The sequence below is a fragment of the Theropithecus gelada genome, chromosome 10 (assembly GCF_003255815.1).
Source record: "Theropithecus gelada isolate Dixy chromosome 10, Tgel_1.0, whole genome shotgun sequence".
In the NCBI taxonomy this organism is placed as follows: Eukaryota; Metazoa; Chordata; class Mammalia; order Primates; family Cercopithecidae; genus Theropithecus; species Theropithecus gelada.
This window is the reverse complement of record NC_037678.1, coordinates 42260287-42266566: the sequence shown is the minus strand read 5'-3', so window position 1 is coordinate 42266566 and position 6280 is coordinate 42260287.

Genomic DNA, 6280 nt, shown 5'->3' with positions numbered 1-6280 from the left:
TACACTAGCAGGTGTGCAGCATCTTTGTATTTATTTATCCTACATGTGGATTAAATGCCTCTCCTAGTTTCTCAAAATAGGATTAAAATCATGCTATTTTGGTATTTATCACAACTTCATGGAAAGGTGGGAGGGACAGGAAGAAGCTGAAGGAAGGCTATGATTTTAAGCCAAGTTCCATCACAGGAGTCGGTCTCCATGAGGAGTGCTTCTCCTAAACCCTCAACTAGACACCAGGTTTCTACCCCAGCCCTCCAGGACTGCATCCCACCTCCCACCTGCCATCAACAGAAGCATCTTGAACCTGAACTCCTACTATGGGTCTGACCACCTTAAATCTTTGGGAACCAACAGAAAGACCTCTCCACCCCAGCCCAATACACACAAACTCAAATACTAAGCCCAGCTCCTGAGACACACCACTAACTCCAGGTGAATTCTGTCCACAGTGCTGACAGCCCTTCAGATGATCGTGCAGCATGATTTCACTTCTCACTGATCAGAATCTCTCCATTCCTCAGCAGGGTTTGGGATTCCTCTTTGCAAAATCAAAAGGCTCATTGAAGTGCTTTGTGATTTTTTTTTCGGTTAATATTTTTTCTGAAATAAAGGACTGATATTCCTCCTAAGGATGGACTCAAAAATTTTTGCAAGCTTAAAAATAGCAGCGTGTCTCCCTTCATACCCATCAAATATTCAAAAATATGCGGCTCAGTCTCAGAATATCCAGTTTACACAAGGAAATATTACAATTAAAATCAATTATTGTGAACATCTATTTTCTGCTGGGAAGAACTCCCCTGTGATGTGGCATGATGTTTTCTAGAAAAGCATCTCAATTTTGCCTCTTCATAGGGAATCATAGCCGGACCTCAGAGGTCTACAGGTTGGGAGCTCTGTTGGTTTGGCAAAATGCACTCTGCTCTTCCACCCATGTCTGGAGATGCATTATAATTAATCCCTCCTGGGTTCTGTTCTCTATTTTTCTGATTTTTTAAAAAGTACTTTTTAATAGATGAGGTCTCTCTGCCACCCCCAGTCAAGACTTTGCAGTTTCTGTAATCACAGAGGTAGGAAATCAAAACAACAGAGGAGATTTGGCTCTGAGCTTCTGTGTGTGTCCCTAGCGGTGGGGGACATTTTGTCCAACAGATTTAATTGGTACCTTTGCGTTCTGAAGATAATGCTACTCCATTATCTGCTATTGTAATAAACATTTTATGATTTCAGAGAAAACCTTTTTTGTGTGTGTGTGTGTGTGTGTGTGTGTGTGTGTGTGTGCTCCTCTGCACAGATTGGTTCCTCTTCTTCATTTGGGAATGTTTACCACATCTTCTGGAACTGCTGATTTCAGTCAGGAAAGCAATTGCAATCAATGTGGACATTAATATTGATCCAAGAGGCAGAGCAGTCCATGAAGGGGACCAGCCCGCAGCTGCTTCTCTATGCAGTGTTCTCTTGGACTCGGAGTCATCCCCGGGGCCATCAGGATCCCCATCCCACATCCCATGAGACCTGGATGGCCACAGGCCTGAAGAGCCTGAATAGCTTCAGATCTCTCTGGCTCTGCTGAATACAATAGGAGGCCACATCCTCAGGGCATGTGCATACCCTGAACTATTTATTCAGAAGCACATTTGTCCTGTGGGCCTCTGCACACCATCTTCAGAGTTGTAGGTGCCAGGAGGCATCTGGCCAGGACTAAAGAACTCACTGCCTTACAAAGAACAGTTATGAAAACAATGGTGAAGGGTCTTCGATGGAGCGTTGTTGATTATTGCTGTGCCCACGACTGAGTAGAGCATCAACCAGGCAGTGAAGTGCAATGTGGAGGCTGATTCCAATGTAACTGCTGTCCAAACAACACGAGCGCCCACACAGTTTTCACTCTAGGTGGCTGATTTTGGAGCACAACAGTTTGAAAGGACTGAGAAGGAAAAATCCACAGACATAAAATATTTTCCACATGATTTCAGAGGGGTTCTACCTTTCCTGAAGCCTCACTTTGGGCCCCAAGTTCAGAGCTCTTATTCTCTCAAATCTGCTCTGAAAACAAATATGCTTATTTATCCCCTGATTTATTTAACAAATACCAATTGAGAGCATATTAGGTACCAGACATTGGTGACACCTGAGTGAACAAGACAGACGGATTCTGTCCTCTGGGAGATTACAGTTTGTTGGGAGAGAACACACTATAAGCCAATAATGAACAAGTAGAGTTATAAAATGCACAAGGGCTATAAATAAGCCCAAATCATTACTAATGGAGATGAACTTGCACTGACATGGGTGGTTATTTACTCAAAATGCTGGTCCAGAAAGATCTCCGTGAGGAGGGAGTATTTAAGCCATGAAGCAGAGAGAGGATGAGGACAAAGGTCCTGAGGTCGGGAGGAACTGGGATGGTCCAGCACGGAGTAGAGGCCAGTGCAGTTCTTCCCAGGAATCCGAGGGGAGAAGGGGAAGAGGTGAACAGAACCGAATCATGCAGAGTCCTGCCCAGGGATCCAAGGGGAGAAGGGGAAGAGGTAAACAGAACCGAATCGTGCAGAGTCCTGCAGGACGGGTAGGGGTTTGGGATTTTCTTCTAAGTTTGATAAGAAGCTAAGCATGGATGTGACATATGGCCCATTTGAGGTTTAAGACTCCTCTTCAGCTGTAGCGGAGTGAGTTAGAAGGGGCAAGAGTTGGGGAAGCTAAGTAGTGCAGTTATCCCGGTAAGGGCTGATGGTAGCCTGCACTCAGGTGGTTGCGGTGGTGATACCAGTGGGCTAGGGGAGGTCTCCAAATGCCAGTGAGACCTCGACCCCAGCTGGTGTCTAGACTGTTGATGCTGTCATACGAAGGAATTCAAGGGTGAGTTGGAAAAAACTACAGAGATTTATCGCGAAGAGAAAAGCTTGCACTCAAGATGGGAGTGCCGGAATACTCGAGAGAGTCACACCCAAGGCAACTTGGGACTTCTATCTTTATGGGTTTCTCTAACTGAGGGGTGGAATATTCATGAAAATTCCTAGAAAAATGTAAAGGGTTCTCAAAACTGTGGTGCTACCCGTTTTTACACCAAATGTGTGTGTTCCCAGAGCTGTCCTGGGCGTGTGACTTAGAATGTTAATGAGCATATAACGAGGTCCTAGGTGAAACCTAGATCAAATCCAGTGCCACGTTGGGTCCAGTTGTCTTAGCCAGCGTGGCCCACATCCTGTTGTTCAGGGTCTCATTGGCCCCTCTCTTCTGCACCTACTTCAGCTGTTTCCTTTTGCTAATCATGCAACACTGCTGCCTGGAAATTTCTAGTTTCTGGTGACCACCTGACCACCCTGTATTATTCCTGTCTCAGTGGGGATGGAGAGAGGTAAAGCAATTGGGGGTACATCAGTGGTGTGCTGCTAAGCCAGCTCTCTGGAATAAACACAGTCCTTAGTGTTAGGGTTTGCCGATTTCCATGGTATAGATACTCCCACCACGGGCTGATCCCTAGCCGCCAGTGTGAGGCCATGGCCGAGGTGGGAGGCCTCATGTACAGTCCAGCTGCTTCCCCCTGCTGGCTGGGAGGAGAAACCTGAGGCCCATGCTTTGACCAGTCTCCCAATATTTGGTTTGAGTCATTGAGGATGGCAGTTCCTTCGGTTGGGAAGGTACAAGGCTGCAAGGGACACAGATTTGTGAGTGGGGCAGAGGACCTGCTAAGAAAGCCTGTCTGGAGCTCCTGCCCTCACAGGTGTCTCTACCAGCCCACAGAGGCCTCTGCCCTTGGAAACCTCTTGCGCTGGTGTTGGTTCTGCGTGATTAGTTTCTAATCACAAGGACGTGGTCCTGCTCGCTAAGTGTCTGCTCACATAGTGATGCAGAGATCTGTGCAGTAAGTTGTGGCAACAAGAGTGCTGGGCTGGAAATCCAGAGATCAGGAAACTGGGACTGGAGGAAGATACGCTCAGGGTTACCTTAATGCTGAACTGCAAATGCGGGCCTTCTGACTCGAAAGGGCCCACCTTCTCCTCTAGGTCCGGCTGCTAAATTTGCTAATTCTTAAAAGTCTATTCAAAACAAAACATAAAAACTAAACAGGTTTTTTTTCTCATTTTTTTTTCCTCTGCCCCTGCTTTTCTACTGAATTATTATGCAAGAGGAGAAATAGCCTGTGCTGAAAAATGCATAGTTAAATATTCCCTCTATAGTAAGGGGGAGAAGTAATGAACCTCAGCATAAACCCTGCAACATACAGAGAGAGCAGCAAATGTGTTCATTTAGAAATTACGCAGGTAGTGTGCTTTGAGCTTTTGTTCAGTGTTAATCCTTCAGGCGCTGGTTAAACCAAGGCGTTGTACGCGCAGTGGACCTTGATCTGAGCCCTGCTGAGATCAAAGGCTCAATCCGGAAAGCTTTCTGCTGATTTTCTTGTGTCTTCTACCATCTCCAAGCACTTTGAGAGCAATTTCAGAGCAACTGTCAAAGCTGGCAGATGATATTTATATCAGGATGCTGTTTGTACTTATTTATTTAACATCAGATGGTGGCAGCCAACCTGCCCATTAGACAGTATTAATAAAATGCACAATGTTAACAGGTATACAGGAGACTTTTCACTTATCCTCATCCACTTAACCCAAGACAGAGCTTTTAATCTGCATTCAGGTAAAGCAAGAGGTTAAGAAGAAGCAAGAAACTGGACGTAGTGGCTCATGTATGCAATTTCAGCACTTTGGGAAGCTGAGGCTGGAGGATCACTTGAGGGCAGGAGTTTGAGACCAGCCTGAGCAACATAGAGAGACCTTGTCTCTATGAAAAAAAAAAAAAAAAAAAAAAGTAGCTGGACATGGTGGTGTGTGCCTGTAGTTCCCAGCTACTCGGGAGGCTGAGGCAGGAGGATCATTTGAGTCCAGGAGGTTGAGGGTGCAGTGAGCTCCGATCGCACCGCTGCACTCCAGCATGGGTGACAGACCAAGACCTTGTTTCAAATACAAAAAAAAAAAGAAAAAATAAAAGAGCAAGAACTCAAGAACTCTGGGGTCAGATAGATCCAGATTTGAACCCCAGCTCAGGCTTTTATTCACTGCATGGTTTGCGCAGGTTTCTTAAACTCTCAAGAGTATTTGTGTTCCTGTGTGAAGTGAGAGTCATCTTAGGGTCATGTCATAGAGCTGTTCTGAAGATTACAAGTCCAGGCTTGACCATATTAATGATGGTCATTATCATGATTATTATTTTGATATTCATATCCCAAATCCCACAGATATGGGCTAAGAGCCCAGTTCTGCCTTTTACTCACTGGTCACCTTTGTCGCAGCATTTTCCAAGGTTGTTTGAGTGCACCCCAGGCGTTGCCTCAAGCCCCCTAGCTCTCATCAGCTCTGAAATTTCTGTGTACCCTGGAAATTTACTTCCTTACAGTCCACTTCAGGGCTGGGTTTCTCTTTTCCAATCTCACTTCCTCTTGTCTCTCTCTTCTGACTTAAATGTGATATCGGGCTCTTTTCGTCTGATTCACACACACACATACACACTTGCTCACAAAACATCTGTGTGTGTCATAGGCTTTACTGACAATGCAGAGGGTTGGAGAGCTTTCCCATATGAGACCTAGATGCCTGACAATCAAAGCACCTCTGCTCTGAAAAGCCCTGGGGCCCTTCTACCTTGGCACTTGCATTTCCTATCTTTCTCCTCAACCCCTCCCCTCTCTCCTCTCCATCCTCTGTGGTCCCAGAGCCTGTTCCTACATGGAATCCCAAGACCTCTAGAAAGACATGGCGATTCACAGGCAAGAGCAGGGAGGCTCTCCTCTGGCCCCTTCATTTTCCAATCTGAGAACCTTTGATGGACAAGCTGCAAAAAAAACCAGCCAGGGTAAATTCCTTACCCACCTCTCTAACCTCTCCCTGATGGCACTAGGAGGTCCCACCGATCATTTGAAATCTTTAACAGATGAAAAACAGAGATATTAGACGTTCATCCAAAAGCATTGGTCAGGCACGGTGGCTCACACCTGTAATCCCAGCACTTTGGGAGGCTGAGGTGGGAAGATGGCTTGAACTCAGGAATTCAAAACCAGCCCAGGCAACGTGGCAAAACCCTGTATCTACAAAAAATACAAAAAGTTAGCCAGGCATGTTGGTGTGTGCTGTAGTCCAGGCTACTTGGGAGGCTTGAGCCCAGGAGGTCGAGGCTGCAGTGAACCATGATGGTGCGACTGTGCTTCCAGCCTGGGTGACAGAGTGAGACCCGGTCTCAGTAAGTAAATAAATAAATAAGCATTGCATTAAAAAGGGGTGTTTTC